General features: G+C 37.7%; 1 protein-coding gene across 5 annotated transcripts in view; it reads left to right on the forward strand.

Moving 5' to 3' along the window:
* PPFIA2 (PTPRF interacting protein alpha 2) overlaps positions 1 to 15,241 on the forward strand; it is a gene marked incomplete at both ends in the record, with an annotated part of 338,647 nt that overhangs the window by 181,204 nt on the left and 142,202 nt on the right. The gene's annotated exons all lie outside the window — the stretch shown is intronic.

The raw sequence follows: 15,241 nt of genomic DNA on the forward strand, positions 1-15,241 counted from the left end.
ATTTGTCTTGGAAAACAGATACAGAAGAGCCACCAGCTGATAATGACTGAGAAATAACTCATTTGGCAAAGGCCAATTGGCAAATTCCTTTGCAAGAATAAAAGAATGGCATCCATCCCTTTCCTGTACCCTCCTACTCTGGTCCAAATGTTACTGCTGACACTCTCCTGCACACTTTTTATGCTGAGTTAAGAGAGCTGGAAAGAGAGCTTGACTCTTTGCTACAGCCATTAGCAGGTTCAGTCATCATCCCCTTCCAATAACATAATCTCAGTTTTATACAGCTTCAAGGATCTGTATTCACTTTGACACCATCATGAATCAAAATGAAATTTACATCCCAGCATTCTTGCTGGTCCTTACAAAAAAAGCCACCAAACACAAAGCCAGCTATGGTCAAAACTGTCTCCCACCCAATGAAACATTGGGAGAAACTGTCCTCAAAAGATGACTATTGTGCTTCTTGGCAAATATAAACCTAAATGGATTTAGAAAATCCTTCTAAATTTGTATTTATCTGTCTTTGCCAATGGCTGTCAAGTATTGTGGTTTTGTTAGCGTTAGAACATAAAGTCATTTTTAATCTATTCAAGGCATGGGTAATTGCCACTCACTATGATTGGTGAAAGTCTGCGATAAAATGCTCACTGACTGTCATCTGAGTCTAGGATTTAGATTACTTGGGATATCTAGCAGTTTCTTAGTCATAATCTTGTTTGTTTTAAATACTGTGTGTTTATATGCTGATATTTCAATTAAATGGAAGTATCTGACTAAACATCTTCGGCTCTAATTTTAGTAAAAAGGAATTAAATCTGAATACTTGTAACTTGATAAGTGCATCAAATGACAGACTGACTTTTCTGCAACCAGTAACACTACTCTTTCTTGCTTTGGTTACATGTAAATTTTTATAGCTACTAAAGATGTTGACTGACTCCTGGCAGTTTAAATAGTCAATTATTGTGAAAAGAACATTATTCAACATTTACGATACTTTTCAGTCTCCTAAAAGATGAAATCTCCCCAAATAGCAGGCCATGTCACTCCCAGTGTGTCTGAAAACAAGTTCACGTTTCCGTTCCGCACTTTTTCTGCACTACAGATTCGGAAAGTTGTACTAAGTTACATTCTACTCTGGGTAAGTGAGTGAGAAGGGGTTTAAGACAGAAACATGAGTGTCCAACTCTTCAGGACCAGGACCAGTGAAAAAAAAATCAGCTCAGATTCAGTTTATTTTTGTGTTTAGTTCTCAAGGAATCCTTCAATTAAACTAGGTAATGAAAACTTGAAATTTCTTATTTTCATGGGGTTTTAATTGACAACAGCAGCATCTCACAGTTTTTTTCTTCCTTCCTATTATATTGTAATAGTTGATGGCAAAGAATATCACTTTATAAAGCAATCAGATGTTTTTTCATGATAATATTATAATATGCTAATACATACAAAATACACTTTTAGAATCATTGTCCAGTAGGTTGAAATAGTTTGAATTATACTAAACAGATCGTTCAAAATCTCAAAATGGGATTACTCAAAATCTTAACAATTATGAAAGTTTAAGTTTACATAAACTCATGGACATAGTATTTTTTTTGCAAATTATGATAATGAAGGTTTTGATTGAATCTTCTAACATATTTTAAAGCTGAAGTTAACTATACATAGTAAGGATGAACAGTCATAATCTAATATGTGTTTAGCCACCGTTTAAAAAACCTCTTTTTTACACCTATCTGGAAATCTTTATTTTTTATTAAAATATATGCCTAAAATGCATAATGAAAGTGTAAAAGGACAGCCACAAAATGACAGTAAACAATTAGTTCACAGAGCATCAGTATTAGTCATGTTCATGCTACTTACTTTTAATATTGATGTTCAACAGTTCAGCACTGCTCTCCTGGTCCTAAACCTTCACAGAGTGGCAAATTGTGCATTTCTGTTGTGAAGTCTGCGAACATGAGGGTTATGTCGAAATTGCACTTCAGGTGTTTGATGGGTCATTGCATCCAAGTGGTTCTTGTTTGCTGCTCATGGCTGTGATCAGAGCCCATTGGTGTTCCCACCTGCCCTGCTGCCGGGATGTTGCTTTCCCTAGCAAGAATGATTGTAGATATAAACCACTCTGATTTACGTGGGGATGTGCCTGGGGCACATCCAACCCCACAACTGGAAGGAGTATCTTTTCCCCAACATAGATACAGCTGAGGTGAATATGCTGCCAGGCAAATTTGATTTAAAACGGAATCAGTTTCTAAAACCATTTAGAAATGGTTTCTAAAAAATGTAGCTAGAATCTATGTAAATGCATCTAAATTCCTCAGAAGATGGTAGAAGGGATTGTACGTGTGACAGATAATGAGACAAATTGATTGCTTTGGTGGGTTACAACAGTGTTCCTTCAATCTAAATCCCATAATGCAAAACTTCAATTTATAATGGCAATAGCTGCTGGTATTGCGGTTGCTAGCTGTAACAACAGAACTAGCATGGAGTCTGAGAATAACATGTGAGTTTTGAGGACAGCATAACCCCCATAGATGTTCAGAAAACCCCACTCAAGCTTTGCTCCTGTGCTTAGTGTTTAGAGCTACTCATAGAATTAAAATTAAAATCACTGCAGACTCTGAAACAAAGACATTTGATGGATTATATAATCAGATTAAAGCTAGGACTTCAATACTCCTAGTAGTTAATGTTGATTGATGCTGAAATGTACTTTTGGTGCTGGGATCTTCTGCTCTGTCTTGCTTTTGGTGTACCTGGCTGAACCTGGGAGCCTTCTTTCTCTTGCTGCTGTGACACCTTTGCTGGAACCAAGGAGAGGCAGAGGAGGAAGCTCTCCCACGCAAAGGGGAAAAATCCTGGACTAGAATGAAATAACGATTAGATTGAAAAGGGCAGCCAAGGACTGGAAGGGGGAAAATAATGATAAATCATTAAGCATGGAGTCTGGAAGCAGGTGGAAGATCAGAGACACCAGTGGGAACAGGGGCTGGTGGCTGTGGGGGAGGGACACGAACTGAGACAGATGAGTAGTAAGAGTGGAGAAGGAAGTTTTCAATGACACAGGTCTCCCAACTGAAAAAGCAGATCATCAAAAAGAAAACTTTTCATGGAAATGTATCAGGTTTTATAGGAAAAATGTCTCGGGTCTAGAGACTGAGGGAGGGTGAAAGCATGACAGAGGTGCCCCCTCAGAAGGTATCCTGAGTTCCAGTAGACAAAATTGTGAATGCTGAGTGGCTTGTGTGCATGAGACACTTCTGTAGACAACCATAATCATCATACTGGCACCTAAATAACACTCTTGCACTCTTCTAATATGTCCCTTTTACTGAAACTATATATACATAGAAATATATTACATTTTGAGTGGTGAGATAGAAATTTTGTTGTAATTGTTTCCTCAGCCAATAGTTCTGGTTTATTAAACTGCTAATAGTTGTCTGCTAAGAAGAAACAAACATGCCCCAAGAACGAAAAGGAATTGTTTTAAAGTTCAGTATTACTTAAGCACTTGTTTCATGCTTACAGCAGATTGGAGTTAGAAATAATTAGAAAGCATACCGATATTGCAGATGACAGATCAGGGGAAAAAGCTTACACTAAAGATTATGTTTTGAATTTCCTCAGTGCCTTAAGGAAGTCATTGGCTTGGAAATGCATAAATGCTTTATACAAAAATGAATGAATATAATACTAAGGCAAGGATTAAATTTTATTTCAGTTTCCCAAAGGAAATTCCAGGGGGAAAAAAATCTATACTATGAGAATTCTAAACTGTGTATCTCAAATAGAGCATATTTACTTTCTTTATCTGAGGAGCCATGATGACAGACCATTAAAAGAAATTCATTAAGAGAAACTGTCCCTCCAATGTTACGTTTATACTCTGATGCTGCTGCAGTGTGAATTAGTTTATGTTTGCAAAAACATAGAAGTGGGAATATGATCCTTCTGTAGAGTTTGAATTTCACCTAACCTTTGAATTGCACCATTACTTTTTCATTCATAAGTAGTAAGCCTATTAAAGGTTACCTGGGTAGTGATACAATGAATTTTGCAACTCCTCTTTTTCTGATTAAATTGTTGATGCATTTTAATCTAGGTAAATAACACAAGCACAAAAGTACTTTAGAAGAGCTTGTTGTTCATCAGTCATTTGTTGTCTGATCTTCGTTATATCTAATTATTTTATGTATGTAAAATATTTTTTTTTACTAGATACGTCCATCCTTTGTATTACACATCTTAGAGACCCAACAATATCAAATTATTCATCAGGTGGCTTCTTATTCCTTTATTCCCTATCTTGTATTTTACATAGTAAAAGGCATAATTATACAATAAGGCATAATTATAGGGTAAGGGAGAAGTGTGAAGAGACAGATGGTTTGAAGTAAGAGAAATATTTAAATATTAAATAGAAAGAACAAAAAGAAACATATTTAGGGACAAGTGAGCAGAAAGAAACCTTATGAAGATACTTCTAGAAAGGCATCCTGTGATCTGCTAAACATATTAAACTTTCTCTCTCTTAAATATATACTTCTTCTATATGAATAGATTATTCCCCAGACAAATAATGAACAAATTTTACTACCATGACTTCTTGATTTTGATACTTATTGAGTTACTTCTTGGCTTTATTATTCTTGCAATTAGACTTAATCCAAATTTTATACAAATGGAAAAAGAATCCTTTTCAGATCCTAGTTTTAAAAACTTCTTGGGATTAGTCTGACTCTTGCTAAATTTCTGTTCTGAGAGTAGTATTAACATAATTCTGAAAACTGGATAGTGAGAAATTATAATAAATTTTACATAAAGTGAATAGTTTCTCCGTTTTTTAAAATACTAATTTTAAAAATATCTTTGAAGAAATAACCTTATTTTATTTTTATAAAATAAAAAGTAAAATGAGTTCTCCTGTCTTCTCTTCGGTCACATCCTCCAGGTGAGGATCAAAACCTACTAACAATTTTGTAATTTTGTCATGATTTATGGAATCAACTACTACTGCATTTGAGGAATAGATAGATTAATTTTGAGAGAATTGAAAAAGAATCAGTTGAGGATACTTTGAAGCATGGATCCCCAGTTAGATTTATATGTGGAGCATGTGCTAGCAGGCTGGTTTCCTGTCATAAGTCCTTGATATGCAGGAAGATCTGGATAGGCTGGAAGAGTGGGCTAACATGAACCTTATGAAGTTTAACAAGGACAAGTGTAAGGTCTTGCACCTGGGAAAACATAATCCAGAAGGGCAGCACAGACTGGGATCCACCTGGCCAGAGAGCTAGAGATCCCCCCTGTGGAAAGGGACCTGGGGGTCCTGGTGGACAGGAAGCTCAATATGAGTGAACAGTGTGCTGCTGCGGCCAAGAAGGCCAATAGGATGCTGGGTTCCATCAAAAAGAGAATCACCAGCAGAGATAAAGAAGTCATTATCCCTCTCTACTCAGCGCTTGTCAGGCCACACCTGGAATATTGTGTACAATTCTGGTCCTCGTTATACTAAAAAGATGTGGACAGGCTGGAGGGGGTCCAGAGAAGGGCCACCAAGATGATCAAGGCTCTGGGAAGCCTGCTGTATGGGGATAGGCTGAGAGAGCTGGGCTTGTTCAGCCTTGAGAAAAGGAGGCTTAGAGGTGATCTCATCACCATGTACCAGTTCTTAAAGGGGAGCTACAAAGAAGATGGAATCTCCCTTTTTACAAGGAGTCACATGGTGAGAACAAGCGGCAACGGGTACAAGTTACTCCCAAGGAGATTCCAATTGGACACGAGAGGTAAATTTTTCACAATGAGAACAGTCAATCATTGGAATAATCTCCCCAGGGAAGTGGCTGACTCCACTACACTGAACACATTTAAGGCTTAGCTGGACATGGTGCTGGGCCATCTCGTCTAGACTGTGCTCTTGCCTAGAAAGGTTGGACCAGATGATCGTTGAGGTCCCTTCCAACCTGGTATTCTATGATTCTATGATTCTATGATAATATCTTCTTCTTCATGAGCTCATTCTGTGCCTCCCCTTGAAGGGCATGATCCCTACCAGGGAGAGGGGGAAGGAGAGCAAGAATCTATTTGGTTACAAGATTATAAGAATAGAAGCAGAACTGTTTCCACTTTGCAAAATTATCAAAGAAATAAAAATAGCTTGTGTATATTGTGAAAAAAACTTTACTGGATTTCAAAAGTAATAGAAGTACCTCTTAAAATGGTCTAATTTTTCTGGTAAATTAAATAAGTACTTTACTATTGACTTCAATATATTTTGCTCATTTTCATCAGACGAAAATTTGGCACTTTGTCTCTTTGATCTACTATTTTGCTAAAGCAAAATAATTAGAAAATTACTGAAATATTATTAGCTCAAGCTTACACTGGAAATCTGTTTTTTCTTGCAGCCATGCAAAAGGCAGTTTTATATTTCCATTTAGTTTCAGAAGGATTTTTTTTTTTTTCAGGCATGTATCATTACTGAAGCTTTATTAGGAACTGTTACCTTAAAATCAGTTTTCTTTTTCAAATATAATCCTCAAATTTCACAGTACATTTTTATTTGTTCCATAAACAGTGTCTTTGATATTTCTCTTAAAGCAGATGAAAATAGATACAGAACTAACCACTTGTTCAACTCAATTGATTTTAAAATATTGGATAAGTATCAATATTTATCTTGAAAAAGAATCAATTTTGATTGATAGCTATATGTTTAAACAACATCTTTGAAAAGATAGTTTCTCAAGATGTATTGTTTACTATTAGATCCAGTTAATCAATATGTGAATTACCTGCCTGGCTATTTAAAAGAATATGGTTTTCATAAATTATATGGACTGTAGCTGGAAAGTCTGACATGAGGCTATGCAGTCACACTGGCAGTCTTTCCTCATTTTTATTTTCTCACACGTTTACACCTGTTTTAACTCAGAATCCAAATCCAAATTAAGTTGGTAAAAGCAGATGAAGGGTAAAAATAGGACTAAGAGTTCATAATCTGTTTAGTATTTCTAAATTGAGATACATGATGTGATCTATATGACATAGCCTGTATCAAATTGCATTTTGCAGTCACAGTTAGTCCATGGTAGGTCTATTTTTTCTCCAAGAGGCAGGAAAAGACTGGAAATGAGAGTGAGTTTCAATCCTGTGAATTACACAGTCACCAGAAACAAGCATACTGCTCACACATAGGAACAACATTTCTTCCTGGGAGCTACTGTAGGAAAAAAACCTGTACTTCCTAGATACTGTTTCACCTTTTTCTTCCATAGTACAGTCTTACAGAGGTCTTATGATCTCCTGCCCACAAACAGCATAACATCCCCATTAATTTTCCTGTTCTTACATCCCTTTGAGGACAAGTCTGAGCCGTTACCGTGGTACAGTTTGAAGATCTCGTTTAACCTCTAAGTCCAGGACCAGCTGTCCAGGTGGCATACACCTGGGGGCAGTTTTAGCATGCAATAGATTTAGTTACTTCTGCAAAGAAAATATGCCTTACAGGGTGAGGAGACAGGTTTTCAGGGACTATCTTGTGGTATAATTCCTTTTTGGTAACTATAAATGTGTCACCTGTATCTATATATTTTAGCTAGTCCAAAATCCTCCAAAGGTATCCCAAAAGCCATGTCATTCTCTCCACTTCCTGGTCTCCCCTTAAAATGTTCTGTTCTCACATGACAAAAATTATGACATTTTTGTGGTTATTCATTTATTAGTGTGTCTAAGGAACAAAAAGGGTTTGTACAGGGTCCCATGGAAAATTACATTTTTTTATGAAGATCTGACCTCTGGCAAAGTATGTGCTTTTATTCTTCACTCTAGAGCTGTACCTGAGAATGAGGTCTCCTACAGACTGTCTCTCTGTCACAGCTCGTGATATCATGCACTCTCCAGTGTGAACAGAGGAGATAAGGTTGTTCTGATTGTATAAATGAACTTTATTTGACCGGAACAAAAAGCCTTTGCCCGAGATCAGGACCAGGAAGGAGAGTGAAGTGGTAATGCTATGGCAAACACTCTTAGGAATTCCTAGCAGAGTTGGGGAGTCAGGGACTGGAAGCCACTGCAGGACATCCTGAGTCTTAATTCTCAACCAGATGCTACAACAGCCATGTGCAGATTATAGTGTTATTCTGCCAGCCATGTGGACAGCTCACATTGCAATCTGGGAATTGCGGACTGTGGAGACAGACACTTCTATAGCTGGCATAAACGTACACTGCTGCTTATCCTGGAAGGCACCCAAAGCACAGGGCAGCACAGAACAGTTTTTTCTTGTTGTTCTATCCTGCACTTTTCTGTCCTTGCATACAAGGATCTCCTAGTGTCGTGGTTTAACCCCAGCTAGCAGCTAAGCACCACATAGCCGCTCACTCCGCACGCCTTGGTGGGATGGGGGAGAGAATTGGAAGGGCAAAAGTGAGAAAACTCATGGGTTGAGATAAGAACAGTTTAATAACTGAAGTAAAATAAAATAGTAGTGATAGCAGTAGTAGTAGTAGTAGTAGTAATAATAATAATAATACAATAATAATATACAAAGCAAGTGATACACAATACAGTTGCTCACAACCCACCAACCAATGCCCAGCCCATGCCCAAGCAGTGATCGCTGCCCCCCAGCCAGCTCCCCCAGTTTATATACTGAGCATGACGTCATATGGTATGGAATAGCCCTTTGGCCAGTCTGGGTCAGCTGTCCTGGTTGTGCCTCTTTCTAGCTTCTCACTGGCAGGGCAGGGGAAGCTGAAAAGTCCTTGACGAGTGTAAGCACTACATAGGAACAACTAAAACATCAGTATGTTATCAACATTATTCTCATACTAAATCCAAAACACAGCACTATCCCAGCTACTAGGAAGAAAATTAACTCTATCCCAGCTGAAACCAGGACACCTAGTCTTTTTTTAATCTGTCGCCAGGAACACTGCAGTAGTGAAGGACAGCCCTGACTCTAATCTACTGCTACACCATGGAGATTCCCTGTAGCTGGAGGTGATTGTCCACAGCTGTAAGCTGTTAGAATGGTCCCAGCACAATTTATCCCCAGGACAACTGGCTGTTACCCAAAGCAATTCCCAGGTTTGGCTTGGGAGTTGTCATGAGCCAGAGATAGCAAGCCACTGAGCAATTTGCAGTAGCTGCCCTGTTTTGAAAGCTGAGGAAGTGTCATTAGCATAGGTTTGGCCAGAGTAAGTATGTAATTTTGCCTTTACCCTTGAAGTGTATCGAGTTTCCACTTGTAGCTTTTGATGGCCTATAGAAGAATGTACTACTGTTGCCTGGGTCTTCATAAACACAAACAGGCATGGTTAATTCTCATGCCTGTCAGAAAGCCCATGTGCCTTGCAATAATGTATTTGTTCTTATAGTCTTCACTACTATTTTTATATACTATTCTTTTACTTAAATGTTACACGTATTTTTAATTAATTGTTATGTCATTCCATTGTATGACATCTGGAGGTTATTTCTGTCGTGTTGGATTTCTTATCCTGGGATTCATTTGGGGGTTTTTTCACTGATAACGCTGTTAGCTACTGTACGTATTTTACTTTTATTCCCATCAGTTTCAGTTATTGTTCATATTTCTGCCATTATTTTGTTCATTTGCTTTCCTGCTTACAATTTAATGCAGTTTTCAAAGCTGCTTCATTTTGCTGAAAAAAAAGACTTTACTGTTAATCGGGAAAAGGAGGAACGTATTCTCACAATGTTACTTCGATATAATGATGAGAAAGAGAATGGAAATGAGAGCTCCCACTGAAAAGTGAGCTGTGTCAAAAGGTAGCATGGCCCATGTTGCTGGCCCATGACTCTGTGTAAAGGAAGAGTTTGCAATCAAATCACTGAAGGAGAGCACACAAAATACAGGCCCATCAAGCTCTAGATTCTACTGTATGAAAGTGTATAATTCAGCTCTCCTCTGGCATTACTGTTTGTTTGTCAGCCCAGGTGGCTGTGCTGTCTATCTTTTCTCATTTCTGTTGATTTATCAGGAAAATTGATTATGCAGCATGTAGCTGAAGCCAATTATCTGTCATGTTGTCACATTGTCTCTGACTTGTCCCTCACAATTTATTGCCTCTTTTTTTATACTTAGATTGTAAGTTCCTTCAGAGAGAAATCATATCTTTCTCTGCTTTCATACCACACAGTATGATGAAATACTAGACCTTGGGATAGGCTTTCTAGTGCAAATTTATAAAAATGATTTAATATGAAATAAATTTGTTGTGTGTATGAAGTGTTATAGCATAAGGAGTGAAGGCAAAGTTATATTACTTTCACTTGGATCAGCCAGAGTCAATGTCCAATATATTTGACCTTAATGAGAAAGTGTTTCCAAGTATTGTACTGCTGGTGGCAAAAATTTCCAAAGCTATGTATGCATGGGATGATATATTTGGGTTTCTTAATATTTTCAAATGACATAAAAGGACCAGCTTTCTTTGTCAAGTTTTGATAGTTTAGTTCTTGTCCCTTCAGAAGGAGTTTACTGGTTTAGGCTTCTAAGCCTGACTGACTTTTGAGAGAGACATCTGAAGTCAGATTCCTAACTCAGGATAGAGGAATCCCAACTATATAAATCTATAACTCCATCCTTGAGGAGGAATCCATCCATTTGATTTAGGTATCAAGATGAAGATTACTTTTTGGAATTAAAAGTTTCCAAAATAAGAGAACATTCTCAGGATTTAGCAAGATTTACTGCGAGGGGCTAACTTTCTGACGTGGTTAGCCTTGGCACATTAACAGATCCGATGGAGGGTGTGGCTGATGATGCACATCTCTCATCTGGGTCCCAGCATGATTTTTTTTCTTGATTGAAAATAATGCAAGTAGGTGCGAGAGGTATTGCCGCCTGGTACTTTTAAGCCGTGGGGAATCATTTATGACATTACTGCTACCATAGAAACCTATTTCAACTCAACAGAAATTCAGTTCATGGAAAAAGCCTTTGAGTCTGAATAATTCATATGTTGTTACTCCTAAGAGGTTTGCCAATGCAGTCGAGGCTTCTGGAAATATCTTGCAGTCCCTCGGAGCAGTAGTTTTATTCAGATGCTTTGAAACTCTGTATCCACAATGTGGTCCTGTGATCTGTCCTTTTAGTAGAGCCCCAGTGTAAACTAACATTGTCCACACATGCCTACATAATATCATCAGTTTCTAAAGAAGTGAAGAGATATTGAATTTCTGAGAGAGCTATTGAATTTCTACTGCTGAGTTTTCAGAATATCAGAGCCCAATACTGTCTGACCAGGTTCTTTTAGATATTACATATGAGAAAGATTTAATGTTTAATACCAAATTTACTTGCTTGAAGATATTTGACGTTGCCTGGGATTTTGATTTAGAGAAGTGATACAGCAATATTCTGAAATCGCAGTGCAAGCACAATATAGCAATTGCACTATACGGTGAAATCACATAATGAACATAATTCCCATTATTCTCTGTATGCTAACTGTCATGGCACTGGGCATTCCTAGTTGTTGCAAAGGAATACATAGGTTGAAGCCAGCTCAAACCTGTTGCTCTCTTCAAAGTGACTTTTGCTGTTTGCTCAACATTTATACTCTCTGTTCAGCTGAGCCACATATACAGCTCCCCTAGGCTGGTCTGGCTCGCTCAGGAAAATAATGCTTTCTATTGATTATCTTAGAGAAGGTGTCATGATTTAACCCCAGATGGCAACTAAGCACCACCCAGCCACTTGCTCACTCCCCTCCGGTGGGATGGGGGAGAGAATCGGAAGGGTAAAAGTGAGAAAACTTGTGGGTCGAGATAAAGACAGTTTAATAAGTAAAGCACAAGCAAAGCAAAACAAGGAATTCATTCACTACTTCCCATCAGCAGGCAGGTGTTACAGATTATTGAAAACCAATTGATTCAAAAAAGATGAGAAGGAAAAGAGGTGCCTTGAGGTGCCACCTTCAGTTCCATAATAAGAACTGATTTTCTTGCATTCCAGTAGTGCTAAAATAGATGTCTACCTACATAGATACCTTCAAGGCTTTTAGTAAATTCATATGTGATGATTATATACTGAATATAGTGCAGACAACTAGCCTTTTGGCTGACAGAGAAGTCAGAATTTCAGTTCATCAAGCAGGTCAAGACACAGACAGGTTGCTCTGCCTGGGTATACTGAGGCATTACCTTTCCAAACTGTTAGGTGGTTTAGCACCCAGGCAGGGATTTTTCCTGCCAGGTTACCCACAGATAGTTTACAGACAAACTGTGAGATAGCTATGGTACCTGTGAGAGAGCTGAAGGTGGGCTGAGTTGCAGGCTGCATGGCCACACCTGGGACAGTGTTTTACAGGCAGCTAGGATGTAGACTTTGGCACATAACAAGAGTCTTTGGAGTTATCTTCTGCTTTATTTCTGATGCCTGGGGTTCTTTCATTTTTTACCTCCTCCTCGTCACAGCCTTTGTTAAATAATATAAGCTCAGAAGTGCTAAGCTAGATGTCTGCCTGAAACAGATATACTCAAGATTTTTTGTAAACTACTGAGTGATGGTTATATACTAAATATATTCCAGGCAATTTCCTTTTTGTGATGACACACAGGGCTTCAGACTGAGAGGACTGCATGTGTCTAAATCAAAGTTTACGAAGTGTGCTGTAGTATGATTACTGTAATTATTAGTTATCTTCACTACACTTAACTAAGTCCTCTTGCTTTTTTTACAGCTAGCAAAGCACATACATTCCCTAGAGAATGAGGAACTAGTGAGGTATCATTTTCTGCAGGATTTGTGTTCTTCCTGTTTAGAAAAATCTTGCTTTTATGACCAGGAAATTTATTTTCCTGTATGAATGGCATGATGCAATGCTGTAGCCTTAATTCATTATCTACTTTTTTCCATATCAAAAATACCAAATCCCATTTGTCTTGATTGAAATATTTCCCTACAATTATAAGGAATTTCCCCCTTTTACTAAGGAACTAAAAAGTAAATATTTAACATAAACGGCTCACCATAGAGTTTTATTGGTAATTTATGCAAACAAGGAACTGTTCAGTTTTACCAACTTCAAATTAGTGCAAGAAATTATCTTCTGGAAAGACACTCATCTATTAAGTTTTACTTCTCACTGAATTTTAGTATCCTATTCATTGCAATGATCACTTTTTTTTCAGCTTTCTCACATGATGCCTGTTTTTTTTTTCATAGATATGACAAGTACTTGATGAGTGAAGGGAGGTTCCTTTATTTACTTTATTTACATTTATTTGCTTTCTCTTTTATTGAAGAGATACTTCCAGATAATTATTTACAAATTTATGTCCTCCTTTTGCCCAGTTGCCCATCAAAGAAAGCATTAGCCACATTCAGAAACCTGACAGAATAAGCTGTTTGAGCAAGTTAATTGCTATTAGCTATTAATTGCTTATCAGTTTATCAGGGCAAGCACAGAGTTTAATACAGAGCCACCATCATGGATACTTTGGTGATACTTAAACCTAACAACCTTCATCTCATTTGTGAGTGCTGGCACTTAGAGTCATGTTGTGGCATCATGATCTCATCCACTGCTATGGGCTGGGAAAGGTACCAGAGTAAGTCATCCTGGCTAGAGATGGAGGAAAGAATGCCTGAGTGAGAGCTGCCCATAAGCTCATGGGCTCTAACTGTGGCTTTCTGCTCAGCTACAGTAAAAATTTTCCTCTCAAGTTAATATTCTTTTCAATTATAAATTGGCTTCAAAGAATTGATGGGTTGGCTCTAGGGGCTGACTTCTTAGAACCTAAATCCTTCAAAGATTTTCCACTGTTGTGACTAAGTTTGATTTCTTTGCATCCACAGGCTTCAGGAAGAGGGGTACCAGGGCAAAAGGAGGAGAATATAGCTCTAAGGTTTTGAAGCACTCTGAACTGCTATGGGACCCTAAGCTTCAACACATGTCTAGTTGTATATTGTGATTGTTGTCTTGTGGTTGTCATGAGAAATATAAACAGCTAATTTAGGAAAGGTGGAACGTTATCTGATTTAGCAATATTGCATGATAATATGTAGTTATGCAAACAACTTTGGGAAGATTTATGAGGTTGCAGTACTAATGCATTTCAACCCAGCTGGCAATTATGAGCATGTTCCACTTCTGTTGGATTTCTGGTGTTTGCCTTTGTTTGGATATTTGCTTTTCATTTTTATAATGGTCTTGTTTCTGGAAATATACTGTAAATAAATATACCCAGGGAAAAAGATGTATTTAACATACACTTTTTTACACACGTTTTTACACACATAGCTAGTTTGGGTTTTTTGTTTTGGTTTGGATTTTTTTTTTTTTTTTTTTAATTTCTGAACCTTGGGGGTTAGCACATCTTGGAGAAATACAAATCATAAACTGAATATTATACAGTAAAATGCAAGAAGTTTCTGAAGTATTTCTAGTCAGTGAATTTGACAGACCTGTCTATGGGCAGGTGGGAATGAGCCTGTATGCATTCTATTTCACAGGGGAGGCATAATATAAACATGGGGGGGTTTATGTTGCAAATACACCAGGTTTTCTGAGAATCAGTGTTATTAAAATCATGTTTTCCATTTCTCTTGACGTTAGCTACTGTGAATGCAGAGTGATAAAGAAGCACTAAGTTATGGTCTGAGTCTAGTGGGTTATGAGATTCAAACATATCTGGTGAAAGTACTTAATAGTCTGTATGTGTGCGTTTGTGAGCGTGCATGTATTTCACTAAAACACTACTTTAGAAAGGTAGTTTTTAGTTCCTCTCCCCTTCATATGACTCTCTCAGATCTTGTGGTGATAGCTGTAATCCTAAACTCAGCTTTCCCAAATAGAAGAGCTCAAAGCTGTCACGTGTACTCTGTCCCGAACTTTATCATCTGTGTTTATTTTTATTTTTTTTATTTAGTTATCTGGAGACACAATGTAGTAAGAGGGGACAGATGTAACATTGAATTGGTAGTAATGTAGTAGGATAGTGAACTTCAAACAGAAACAGTAGCTCTACAGCACCTCAAAGGCAACTGGGCTTGTTTGAAGTGTAACTTTCATTTAGAGCGCTAGATCTGGATCAGCAAATCTGATTTAGTTTTCAAAGTGACAGTCACACTTCAAACAAGCCCAGCTGCTTCTGAAGTGTGTGTGTGAAGATTAGGTAGTAAACCTTTCTGTGACACATGCTTGTAGTAAATATTTTAAACATAAAAAAAAAAAAATCTCTGTGTTTGCCC

This window comes from Platalea leucorodia (genome assembly GCF_965183815.1).
Source record: "Platalea leucorodia genome assembly, chromosome: 4".
Taxonomy (NCBI): domain Eukaryota; kingdom Metazoa; phylum Chordata; class Aves; order Pelecaniformes; family Threskiornithidae; genus Platalea; species Platalea leucorodia.